At 40.0% G+C, this 13489-nt stretch overlaps 1 long non-coding RNA gene and 1 pseudogene across 1 annotated transcript in view; both read right to left on the reverse strand.

Annotated features, from left to right (window-relative positions):
- Positions 1-302: 302 nt before the first annotated feature.
- Positions 303-1223, reverse strand: LOC113879596 (annotated as a pseudogene).
- Positions 1224-7633: 6410 nt separating this feature from the next.
- LOC113879926 overlaps positions 7634-13489 on the reverse strand; it is a 51791-nt gene continuing 45935 nt past the window's right edge. The window contains exon 3 of the long non-coding RNA XR_003507523.1: positions 7634-7890. This is a non-coding gene — a long non-coding RNA (uncharacterized LOC113879926). The remainder of the gene's footprint in view (positions 7891-13489) is intronic.

Here is a 13489-nt window from a genome sequence, read left to right on the forward strand (position 1 = left end):
CCCATTGCCTGCCAGACTCCTCCATCCATTGGATTCTCCAGTATACTGCAGTGGGTTGCCACACCCTCCTCCAGGAGGTCTTCCGCAGGTGGGTTCTTTACCACTAGCGCCACCTGGGAAGCCCCACTGAACTTAGTGACAGAGACAAAATATCTCATCTTACACTCTATGATCAAAAACATTTTAATACAGAACATTTCCTTTAACTTCACTAAACTTTTCTTCACTAGCAGTGCCATCTCTACTACTTCTTTTATTTAATAAAGTTTTATTTTTCAAAAGGTACAGCTGGAAGGACCTGTTCATGCATCTTTGCCAGTGGCTGGGGCATCTCCACCCTTGGTGTTGTAAGATACTTGATCTCTGTGCTTTGAAACCAGCTTAATAAGTCCTTTACTAAGGAGCTCCTGAAAGGCTGCCCTGGCCAGAAAACTGTGAATCCTTAGTCTCTCAGAGATGACAGTGAGGCTGTGAGCTTCTGGTTGGAAACTTCCTTACAGAGTTTGTCAAACAAGTCTAGGTTATTGAGCTGGTCTCAAACTCTGTCTTTGGATCACTTCTTTTTGGCCTTGCCCCCAGATTTGTTCATTGGATCTTTGTTTTTCTTGGCCGACTTTCTGGCATCTTTCTTCTTTCTTCTTCTTGTCCTTGGGCAGCATCAGTGAAGTTCGGAGAGCAACTGCTACCGCTTAGCCTCACTAAGCTGTTGGACAAAAAGCCTATCACTTCTGCTGGCATATTTTTGGCTACTGGAAAAATAATAATGTAATAATTAAGAGTTATTACATTATTATTAATAACTTAGTCTAGTGGTTCAGACTCCATACTCCCAATCCAGGGGGCCAGGGTTCAATTCCAGGTCAGGGAACCAGATCCCGCATGCAACAACTAAAGATTCCACATGCCACAAGAAGATGGAAGATCCTGGGTGCCACATGTAAGACCCAGCACAACCAAATAAATTAAAAAAAAATGAGTAGGGCCTGTCTTCCTCCTTCTGGTTCTATTATCTTGGATGAATCACTTATCCTCTCTGTACTTCACTTGCTTGTCAGTAGAGTAAGGTGACAATAATTGTGGTAATATTTCCAACTGAATATTGAATTCCAATTGTGATGACAATTCATGGGGTTGTCATAAAGATGCAATGTGATGATCCAGGCCAAGTCTGGCCTATGCTCTCAATCACCAGTAACTATTTATTGTTCTTACGCTTGACTCATGGTGGGGTACAACTATTCCTGACACCATTTATGCAGTTCTGGGCCACTCTCTAAACTTCTCCTGGCATACGTCCTTCTTTTCATCTTTTATTCATATCTTCTTAAAATCTGAGTTTACTAGACAGCTCTCTGGAAATGATACCTTCTTCTTTTCCTTGTTTTTTTTCACTGGATCATCTGTGATGACAACATAAGAATTATTTTATGTAAAAGAATCCTCTCCTACTTGAATCATATTTTCCTCAAAGAGTTTCATGTCACAGAATCATGCCCATCTTTTTAATGAACTTTTCCAAACATGTATTCCTACAGGTTGAGGTTCACATGGAATGATTCTGGCCTTCATCCTCTCTGGCTATCCTTAATTGAGGTGAGGATATCCTTAACATATATAAGGATATCCTATATGTCCTTAACATGTAGCTTTTTATTCTTCTAAACCAAAAAAAAAAGACACAAATGGTATACAAATGAATAAAAAAATAAAAAGCAAGTCACTCCCTCTTCTCCCAGAGGCAAACATTGTTATGGGTTTTGTGTATTCTCTGGAAATACTCTATGCATTTTGACGCACATTATATTTGCATACATATACATGTGTGTACATATCCCATTTTAAACCCCAACTGCATCAGACCATACACCCTGCCCTACAAGTCGCTTTTTACTCAGAAGTATACCTTGGAGCTTGTTTCTTATCAGCACAAAAAACATTTCTTTTTTTCTACAGCTGTGTAATTTCCTAAATATGGATAAATCCTAATTTTTTCACCAGTCCCATATCAATGTTCATTTGGGACATTTCTATTCTTATGTTATTACAAACATTTTGGAAAAAATGTCTTTAATGTATTATATATACAGTTTGAAAGTGAAAGTGGCTCAGTCGTGTCCAACTCTTTGCGACCCCATGGACTGTAGTCCATGGAATTCTCAAGGCCAGAATACTGATGTGGGTAGCCTTTCCCTTCTCCAGGGTATCTTCCCAAACCAGTGATCAAACCCAGGCCTCCTGCGTTGCAGGTGGATTCTTTACCAGCTGAACCACATGGGAAGCCCAAGAATACTAGAGTGGGTAGCCTATCCCTTCTCCTACTGATTTCCCAGGAATAGAACTGGGTCTCCTGCACTGCAGGCAGATTAACGAATCTCTCCTGCGGGAGACTGTGTTCAATCCTTGGGTTGGGAAGATCCCCTGGAGAAGGGAAAGGCTACCCACTCCAGTATTCTGGCCTGGAGAATTCCATGGACTGTATAGTTCATGGGGTCACAAAGAGTTGGATATGACTGAGTGAATTTCACATTCTTAAGTTGAACACATAATATATATAGTTTATATAGTATATAAATAACAAAACTGCATAAATAATTTTGTAGTCTTCCTTTTCCACATATCTTATATTTTGGAAGTTTTAGAAACTTACTTTCAGTTCTCCTGTTACATATAAAAAAATGAATATCATCCTTAATAATTCAGATGTCATAAGAAATGTCATTCTGATTCATTGTAATTCTAACCTTTGAGGATATAGGATATATTAGAGTTGTCTAAACAAAGCTTCCAGCAGATTATAGAATTCTGCAGAGCCAATGAGATGAGAAAAAAAAATGATATAAATATTTCTTCTCCTTAGCAAACTATTTCTGTCAGTGACAAATAAGTTCCATATTTAGAGTTGTCAAACAAAGAAACTTAAGGTCATCATCTCCATTATAGCAAATCTGTGAATAATATTTGTTAAAGTCTTGGAAATATAAAAGCTGATGCAAAGAATACACGAATCGAAGAGTACAGTCAAACTGTGCCCCAAACAGGTTGTACAAAGTACTTGACTTCCTCATGTTTCTCATCACCCTGTTCATTACCAGCAAATTTTACCTTATGGTCAAAATTTGACCATGAGCATACAGTTTTCTATCTGTATCCTTGACATTCTGAGAGATAAATCAAGAATTGTTCTCTGTACTGTTTTTAGCCAGACAGGTCTTTGAGAAAAACGCAGTTCCATCAGAATCCTTTTTTACTGACATTCTGAATTGACTCGTCAGATCCTGGATGGCTACCAGTGAACAACAGGAAGACCTGGGAATTTAAACTAAAGGTGGCCCTGCTATGCAGTATCATCAGTTCATTCTTCTAATGATGAACCGGCTTTATTTAACCATTTGGATCTGATTTGTTTACTGTCTCTAGGTTGTAATGTAGTTAATAAAAATGAAGAGTGAATTTTCAGATTTGTTACTAGCTTTAGCTACTCTTTAATGACTTAAGACGATAAAGGTTCTAGGGCAGAAAATCAAAGGCTTTTGGCTCTTTCCAGACTATAGATCTTAAGTTCTGTAGCACTTCAGAGACGATGGCTGCTGCCAACAGAACTTATCACAAATCAGAGGCATTTCTCAGTGTGAAGAGTCTCGCTTCTCCCTTTTTACGTACAGTACAGTGTCACTGCACTGAATCATCCCGCACACAGAATCCAGTGTGAGACACTATACAGTTCATCCATTAGCTCAACAAAAAGTAAGTATCCACTCTGCCAGACTCTATTCCAGGTCCTGAGATAAGGATATGAACAAAACAAACAAAAATTACTACTTTCCTGGAGCTCACATTCTAGTGAGGTAGGGTAAGTCAATAAACAGAATATGTAAAATATAAAATATTTTGGACAGTAAGAAGTGCTGCAAAAAAAATAAATTATACTTTAAAATGAATATAGGAAATCCAAACAAGGTTGGTAGATGGTTTCAATGTCAGTATCTTGGTTATGATGTTGTATAGTTATCTTTGGGGGAAATGAGGCAAAAGGTACATGGGATCTCTGTTTTATTTCTTACCATTGTGTGTGAGTCTACAATTATCTCAGTAAAAATTTCCATTAAAATTTTTAACTGGAAGGTCCACTACTGAAGAGTGATCGGATTAGGGTTTACTGAACAGATAACAGAGAGCTAAGACCAGAAATTGGTGAAACAGCAAGACATGGAGTGAGACTGCTCCAGTCAGAGGGACCACAGGAACCAGACAAAGCTGGCCTGTAGGGTTCCAGAAGCTGCTGTCAACAGGGGTGGCTAGAAACAAGGGACAGAAAGAGCAAGCTAAGGGGAGAGGCCACTTTACAGAATCTGGCTTTTACTCTGAATGAGGGGGAAAGCAACCAGATGGTTCTGGGCAGAGGAGCGGCGTATCTGGTTTTATTAGTGTTATTCTGGTCTCTGTGTTAATATTAGACAGTAGAAACCAAAGAATGAACTACAGTATCAAAACATGCATAGCATTCTTTCAAATCACTCAGACGCCAAGGTAAAATACCTCTGTCTATGCATTCTTAATTCACTGACTCAGGGAGTTTTCTCAGATTCACAAGAAATAGTTTCATAGAAGTTTTCCTAACCCATCAGATGACAAAATAATTCAATCTGACTTTCGCGCATGAACTCCTCCCATGAAGCTTTGCTTAAATTTTTTTTTTATTCCATCAGTATTTAGATTCTACAAAAGGAGAGTAGCTCCAAGAAGTTACCATGGGAAAACGTTCCTCTGAAAAAACAGTATGTTTCTTCTATTTCCCAAATCACTTTTATTAATTTTTTTTTGCTTTTCATGTTTTAGTAATATCTCCTGAATTTGACAACTGGAGAATCAGTAAGCATCTGATGGTATAGTTAAAAATAAAGTAATAAAGAGAAAACAGGGGCTTCCCTGGTGGCTCAGTGGTAAAGAATCCGCCTGCCAAGGCAAGAGATATGGGTTCCATCCTTGGTCTAGGAAGATTGCACATGCTGTAGAGCAACGGAGCCCACGCACCCAACTACTGAGCCTGCGCTCTAGAGCACATGAACACAACTACTGGGCCCAAGTGCTGCCACCACTGCAGCCCATGTGCCCGAGTGTCCATGCTCCGAAACAAAAAAGCCACTTCAATGAGAAGCCTGTGCATCGCAACTAGAGTAGTGCCCCCTCGCCACAACTGGAGAAAAGCACGTGCAGCAATGAAGACCCAGCATAGCCAAAAATAAATAGATAAATACGTAAATAAAATTATCTTTAAAAAATAAAGAGAAAAAATAGCTTTTTCCTTTGAGAATGATAACTTAAATGTTAAAAAGTAAGTGGTAATTGATAATTTAGATAAAGATTCTGCAAGAGGTTGGTTTTTTACAATAGTTGTTCTTCACGATTGGTAGCATATTGAAATTATTGAAAACAAGGAATATAAAGGGTGATTTATACAAGATTGTAGCAACTAGAAGTTTCTACCAATTCGTACTCCTATAAACCCAAGGTACAATGATGATTCATGTCCATGATGGTTCCTATGAGGAGCTGTAATCCTGAAACATCTTCTGAGTCACCTAACAAAACCTGTTCAATATAGTATTTTGAATATGTTATTAACTTTGAAGACTTTTGGTTTTCAAATTGTGTCTGGCATGTTTGATGATAAGCTACTAACCAGAATATTTTATTACTCAGAACTAACCATTATTCCCCATCTGTGTGGGTTTACAGCATAAAATATCAAAAGTAGAATGTCATTAACTATTTGTAATGAAAACTCCTTAAGACTGATCATTCTAGAGGCAAATCACTGAATTTCTGAACTGTGTTTAGTCACCAAGTCATGTCTGACTTTTGTGATCCCCATGGACTGTAGCCCACCAGGTTCCTCTATCCATGGGATTTCCCAAGCAAGAATATTGGAGTGGGTTGCCATTTCCTTTTCCAGCTTTAGAGATTATCTAATCTACTTCAACAATACACATATTACACATGAGAAAATCAATATCAAACAAGGCTAATATATGTATAATAATTAGTGGTAGATGCCCAAATAGAGCCATTTTGCCAAGCTGAGGAAAAAGATGGTAGAATTCAAAGCAACTAAATCTCCTAAAATCTTCAGGATAAGATCTCAGAGAAAAGGGGCTTGAGTAGAGAAGGAGCTCAGAAACTTAAACAGGATCCCTTAAGTTGGGGCCAAATAATGAGCTCATGCACAGGGTAAAACCTGACAAGGCTGGGCTGAGAGGAAGCACCAACAAAAGAGCAGCTTCTGGGAAAAGAACAGTCACAAAGAGCTGAACAAACGCGGGAGCTGAGGAAATCTCTAGTTACATCAGCCAGAGAGCTGTGCTGTGCTCCCAAGAAGGAATTAGTGAAACTCCAGTACTTTGGCCACCTCATGCGAAGAGTTGACTCATTGGAAAAGACTCTGATGCTGAGAGGGATTGGGGGCAGGAGGAGAATGGGGCGACAGAGGATGAGATGGCTGGATGGCATCACTGACTCGATGGATGTGAGTCTGAGTGAACTCTGGGAGTTGGTGATGGACAGGGAGGCCTGACGTGCTGCGATTCATGGGGTCGCAAAGAGTCGGACATGACTGAGCGACTGAACTGAACTGAACTGAAGAAGAGGAAGAGACAGCCTAGTGTCTTCTCTCTGCTGTGTGAGGGTACAGCGAGAAGGTGGTCATCTGCAAGCCAGAGAGAGTCCTCAGCAACAACCAAATTTGCTGGCATCTTGCTACTGGACTCCCCTGTCTCTAGAACTGAAAATAAGTGTCAGTTGTTTAAGTCACCCAGTCCACAGCATTTCGTTACAGCAGCCCAAGCTGACTAAGACACCTCTCTGCCCACTTTCCCACCTCCTCTACAGCTTTATCCTCCTTGACTTCATCTTTAAATGCAGAGCTCCCAGAGGGAGGCTCAAAAGGGAGGGGGTATATGTATATTTTATAAAAATATGTAAATAAAAAGAAAAATAGAAGAAAAATGTAGACGGCCTCTCTCCTACCCCCATAGTCACCAGCCCTTTCCATCCAACTCAGGGCTTTTATACACATTGTTCTCTTTTAGGAAAGTTCCCTCCTCTTTCTCACCAGCCTAAATATATATATTTCTCTCATATCTTAGTTTAATCATCACTTCTTCAGGGATTCCCTTCGCCTACTTATCTGACTAGGTCAAACCCCCTATTATATGCTTTCCTGATACACATTATTCTCATGAGTACTAAACACTGTAGCAATTTATGTCCTTAATTTTTAAATTTAGTATTTGTCTTTTATACTAGACTGTGAGCTCCTGAAGGACACATTGAAAGCCCTGAGTAAATATTTATAAAATGAATGAAAGAATGAATGCTCTCATAAAATAATGATTTAATAAATTGTTTGCAACAAATTTCCCTAATGGTCAATAAGTATTTGTTGAAAGAATTTACGAATCTCCATATTCCTCACTGTTTTGCCTATAAAATAGGTGCCTGCCCTGCTTACCACATAAGGGTTGTAAACATATAATAAATAATTTAAGTATTTGAGATTAAAATTCTAATGGCATCTGTATTACTTTGGGTAGGCTAAATAAACTGCTGAATCAAACAGATGCAAATATGTAGTGGCTTAAATACAACAGAAGTTTATTTCTTGTTTATGTAACAGTTCAGAACAGCTGTTCAGGTCAGCAGGCAGCTTTTCTACATGCACTGATTCAGGAACCAAAGTTCCTTCCATCCTGTGGCTTCTCTGTGGCCTTCTTATCATCTGCATCCAGCTGGTCGAACAGAGAATGGAGGAAGAATTCTTATTCTTCGAAAGGCTTCATCCAGAAGTGGCAAACATCACGTCTACTCATCAGGTAACTGACTATAACGCTGTTACTATGGAAGAAGGAAAGAACTGATTCTGCAGGCAGCTGGTGGTGGTCTCTGCCACCACCACCTCAATTCAAGATCTCTTATTGTTTTAGCTTTGCTGTGCTTTTTGAACAGGTGGCAAATACAAGTATTAACAACATTATGGGTTAGAATCAGGTCAGACCAAATGGCAATGAAAACTTTCTCTTACTGTTTCCTATTGGCAATAGCACCCCAAGCTGTTCCATGATAATTTCGTTGTGGAAAGTCTTATCTCATTCTGTGCTCTTCAAAGTAAGAAAAGAAAAAGGAAACATTGAGAGAAACATACCTAGAACACTACTTATTCACAGATAATTCGCATGATCTCTCCCAGTGACCGTTTAAGTGTTATTAGGACTAAAAGCTGATTGACTCTTTCAATCTAATCAGTTCTTAATTATTTATAGGCTGGATTATCACCCGTTTGCCCCTCCAGATTTATCCTCCACCCTTTTCTGTGCCTCAGAAGGCTAACTGTATGGACTAAATCAAATGCCTCCCTTACCTTCTGGCATCCCTTGTGGTTTAGCTAAAGAAAATCAACAGGGGATCAAAGAAAGAAGTGTCACCACAGACTGGCCGCAGCTCCTATTAGGAGGTCTTCCCCAGGAATTCTCCCTCTGCAAGGACTAATAAGGGCTTTCTGTCCTGTCCATTTAGGACCAGAGGAAGTGTCTCCTTGTTGGCCAGCCCCAGCGTATTCCAGTATCTCTCCTGATTTCTCTAGATCCTACCCATGCTTTGTAAACCATTTCTTCATTAAAATCTCCTCCACTCACTCATCTGTTTTCTGCTGGGACCATGATTTCTCAAAGTGGTCCCATAGTATCCTAACTCTGAAGTTAAAATATACATTAGGAGTGCTCTGTGACAACCCAGACGGGTGGGATGGGGTGGGTGGGAGGTTTAAAAGGGAGGGGACATGTGTACACCTATGTCTGATTCATGCTGATGTATGGCAGAAACCAACATTGTAAAGCAATTATCCTCTAATTAAAATATTTTATTTTTTAATTGAAGGATAATTGCTTTACAGAATTTTTTTGTTTTCTGTCAAACCTCAATATGAATCAGCCATAGGTATACATATATCCCCTCCCTTTTGAACCTCCCTCTTATTTCCCTCCCCATCCCATCCCTCTAGATTGATACAGAGACACTCTTTGAGTTTCCTGAGCCATATAGCAAATTCCCACTGGCTATCTATTTTACATATGGTAATGTAACTTTCCATATCCTCAATGAAAATGTTTTAAAAATATACACTTTAGGTAAAATAAATTTTTAAAGCACCTAGCAAAAAGGTTTGTAAACAGTAGAAGCAACAAAAAAAAATAGGCTATTTACATATATGCTGCATTTCTTAGACCTTTTTGATCATGGAATTTCTCCATGATCCTTTTTGATCATGGAATTTATTTTGAGAGCATCTGAGGGAATCGGTATTCTAAAGAATGTATCTAGGAAATTCTGATTTATGCCAATAGAAATGAGAGAAGAAAGACACATATATAATTACTATACAACGGCTGCTGCTGCTGCTAAGTCGCTTCAGGCGTAGACGGCAGCCCACCAGGCTCCCCCATCCCTGGGATTCTCCAGGCAAGAACACTGGAGTGGGTTGCCATTTCCTTCTCCAATGCAGGAAAGTGAAAAGTGAAAATGAAGTCACTCAGTCGTGCCCGACTCATAGTGATCCCATGGACCGCAGCCCACCAGGCTCCTCTGCCCATGGGATTTTACAGGCAAAAATACTGGAGTGGGTTGCCATTGCCTTCTCCGATACAATGACTAAGAATGCTCAAGTTGTTTACATTCTGGCTTTAAAATATAGCCACTCACTCACTTGATGATGGCATGCTGTGTATGTGTGTGTGTACACACACATAGACACACCTACACCCTCTGCACCTGGGCTGAGTCCACTGCTAAGAGGCCAGGACTCACCTCTCAGACTTCAGAGTCAGGTGTAGGACCTTGGAGAGAACCGACCAAGGAAGTCTGTCCTCAGACATATGCGTTCTTGAACCACTATGGCTTATAAGAGACCCAATGGATTAGGGAACAACAGACTGTAGAGAAATTTTATCACAGAGAAAGGGCATGGAATCTACAGAATTGGTGGAATCATTTCATTTAATGAACTGTACCTGTGACACCTTTATACAGAAGTTACTAATTTTCCAATTGAGGATTTCAGAAACACTCACCTTGGAAAAACCCTGAAAGACAAGCTTTCTCAACTTCAAAACTATACTTGAATCAGCCCAGATGTCAGTAATTTTCAAAGAATTTAACCTCCAAGAAGATAGTGTTGCCGTCTTTGTTCTTTGTTCCCACCTTTCCTGTCTTTGTTCTCTCTGATCCATCCTGATAGTGCCTACCACCCTGCATCATAATTGTTAGCTTAACTCTGTCTCATAAAGCGATGTGGGCTCTCAGAGGAAAGAAAATGAACCCTGCAGTTTTTAAAGCCTTCACATTTGACACAGCTTGTGCTTAATAAACATTTTCGAGCAAGTGGAAAAATATTGGCTGAATGAATGTTTCCTTGGTAACCTATTTCACCATCAACCCTGTTATAAACTTTCCCTTAAGATTTTTTTTTAATGTGGACCATTTTAAAAGCCTTTATTAAAGTTGTTACAATATTGTTTCAGCTTTATGTTTTGGTTTTTTGGGCTGAAAGGCATGTGGGATCTTAGCTCCCCAACCAGGGATCAAACCCTCACCCCCTGCACTGGAAGGCCAAATCTTAATCACTGGACCACCAGGGAGATCCCTGAAGTTTTTCTTAATACCAACTCAAATGCCATCTTGTGATTAGAAGAATTCCTAAAAGATACTAAAAGCTAACCACTCTGGACAGAAGTACGATAAAAAAAATAACAATAAGATTTTTGTTTTGCTTTTGTTCATTGTATTTCTTTTTAATTTTCACAGAAGAAAACTATACAACTATTCTTGCCAATGTATTTCAATCCCACAAACTGTAGAGTTTAAAAAAATTCCTCCTCCTAGATACAGGGCTAAGCAAGCCAAGTAAATGAGTGAAGCAAGGTATTTTGGTGTGAGACCTAAAATGAAGGCCCAGCAATATGTGCTGCCTAGATATCTGGAGAAATCAAGAGGGCCTCATATGGCCTAACTGAAAGTTCTCTTTCCCACTCTGCCCCATGGATAAGGTCTCCTAGACAAGCAACCGTTCTTATTAAGGCCACCTGATCCAGGTCCTTCTCATCCCTAAATTATTCAAACTAGCCAATCACACCTTCCTATAGGAACCAGAAGTTGCCTCACCCTTTAGATATTTAAGTGTCTGCTTGTTCACTCTCTTCTTGAATGTATCCCTATGTTGCCTTCCATGGCAGGAGGGCTGATGGTATATGTGATTCATAAATTGTTGTCATCTCGAGTATCCAGACAGAAATGGTATGGATCTAACAGAAGCAGAAGAGATTAAGAAGAGGTGTCAAGAATACACAGAAGAACTATACCAAAAAAAAAAAAAAAAAACAACCATAATGGCCTGGATAACCACAACAGTATGGTTACACACCTAGAGCATGACACACCTAGACTTCACACACACGCCGTGGAGTGTGAAGTCAAGTGGGTCTTAGGAAGCATTACTATGAACAAAGCTAGTGGAGGTGATGGAACTGCAGCTGAGCTATTTTAAATCCTAAAAGACGATGCTATTAAAGTGCTGCACTCAATATGCCAGAAATTTGGAAAACTCAGCAGTGGCCACAGGACCAGAAAAGATCTGTCTTCATTACAATTCCAAAGAAGGGCAATGCCAAAGAATGTTCAAACTACCACACAACTGAACTCATTTCACATGCTAGCAAGATAATGCTCAAAATCCTTCAAGCTAGGTTTCAGCAGTACATGAACTGAGAACTTCCAGATGTAAAAATTGCACTTAGAAAAGGCAATTGCCAACATTCACTGGATCACAGAGAAAGCAAGGGATTTCCAGAAAAACATCTACTTCTACTTCACTGACTACGCTAAAGCCTTAGACTGTGTGGATCACAACAAACTGGAAAATTCTTCAAGAAATGGGAATACCAGACCACCTTATCTGCCTCCTGAGAAACCTGTATGCGGGTCAAGAAGCAACAGATAGGACCAGATATGGAACAACAGACTGGTTCAAAATTGGGAAAGGAGTACAACAAGGCTGTATGTTGTCACCCTGCTTATTTAGCTTATATGCAGAGTACATCATGCAAAATACTGGAGTGGATGAATCACAAGGTAGAATTAAGATTGCCAGGAGAGATATCAACAACCTCAGATAAGCAGATGATATCACTCTAAAGGCAGAAAATGAAGAGGAACTAAAGAACCTCTTGATGAGCATGAAAGATGAGAGTAAAAAAGCTGGCTTAAAACTCAACATTCAAAAACTAAGGTCATAGCATACAGTTTCATCACTGCATGGCAAATAGATGGAGAAAAAGGGGAAACAGTGACAGATTTTATTTTGTTGGGGTCCAAAATCACTGTGGACAGTGACTACAGCCATGCAATTAAAGGCACTTGCTCCTTGGAGGAAATGCTATGACAAACTTAGACAGCATATTAAAAAGCAGAGACATCAGTTTGCCAACAAAGCTCCACATAGTTAAAGCTATGGTTTTTCCAGTAGTCAAGTACAGATGTGAAAGTTGGACCATAAAGTAGGCTAAGCATTGAAGAATTGATGCTTTTGAATTGTGATGCTGGAGAAGATCCTTGAGAGTCTCCTGGACTGCAAGAAGATCAAACCAGTCAATCCTTAAGGAAATCAGTCCTGAATATTCACTGGAAGGATTGATGCTAAAAAGTGAAAGTGAAGTCACTCAGTCATGTCCAACTCTTTGCGACCCCATGGACTGTATGTAGCCTAAGCTCCTCTGTCCATGGGATTTTCCAGGCAAGAGTACTGGAGTGGGTTGCCATTTCCTTCTCCAGGGGATCTTCCCAACCCAGGGATTGAACCCAGGTTTCCCACATTATAAGCAGATGCTTTACCATCTGAGCCACCAGGGAAACCAATATTTCTACTGAAGATCCAATATTTTGGCCACTTGATATGAAGATCCAACTCACCTTGACGCTGGGAAAGATTGAAGGCAAAAGGAGAAGGGGGCAGCAGAGGATGAGATGGTTAGACAGCACCACCGACTCAATGGACATGGGTTTGAGCAAACTCTGGGAGATAGTGAAGGATAGGGAAGTTTGGCGTGCTATAATCCATGAGGTTGCAAAGAGTCAGATGTGACTTAGCGACTGAACAACATCATCTGTCCACTGTCGAGTGTCATGTGTACAGCCGCCATCACGACCCTATAGTGGGAATCCTTTCCTTACCAGTGTGGTGAAATTTGTTGTTGCTTAGTCATTTAGTTTTGTCTGACTCTTTTGTAACCCCATGGACTGTAGTCTGCCTGGCTCCTCTCTCCACAGGATTTTCCAGGCAAGAATACTGGACTGGGTCGCCATTTCCTTCTCCAGGGGATCTTCCTGACCCAGGGATCAAACCTGCATCTCCTCAAGTCTTCTGTATTGCAAGTGGATTCTTTACCAC

Source organism: Bos indicus x Bos taurus, chromosome 21 (assembly GCF_003369695.1).
Source record: "Bos indicus x Bos taurus breed Angus x Brahman F1 hybrid chromosome 21, Bos_hybrid_MaternalHap_v2.0, whole genome shotgun sequence".
NCBI lineage: Eukaryota > Metazoa > Chordata > Mammalia > Artiodactyla > Bovidae > Bos > Bos indicus x Bos taurus.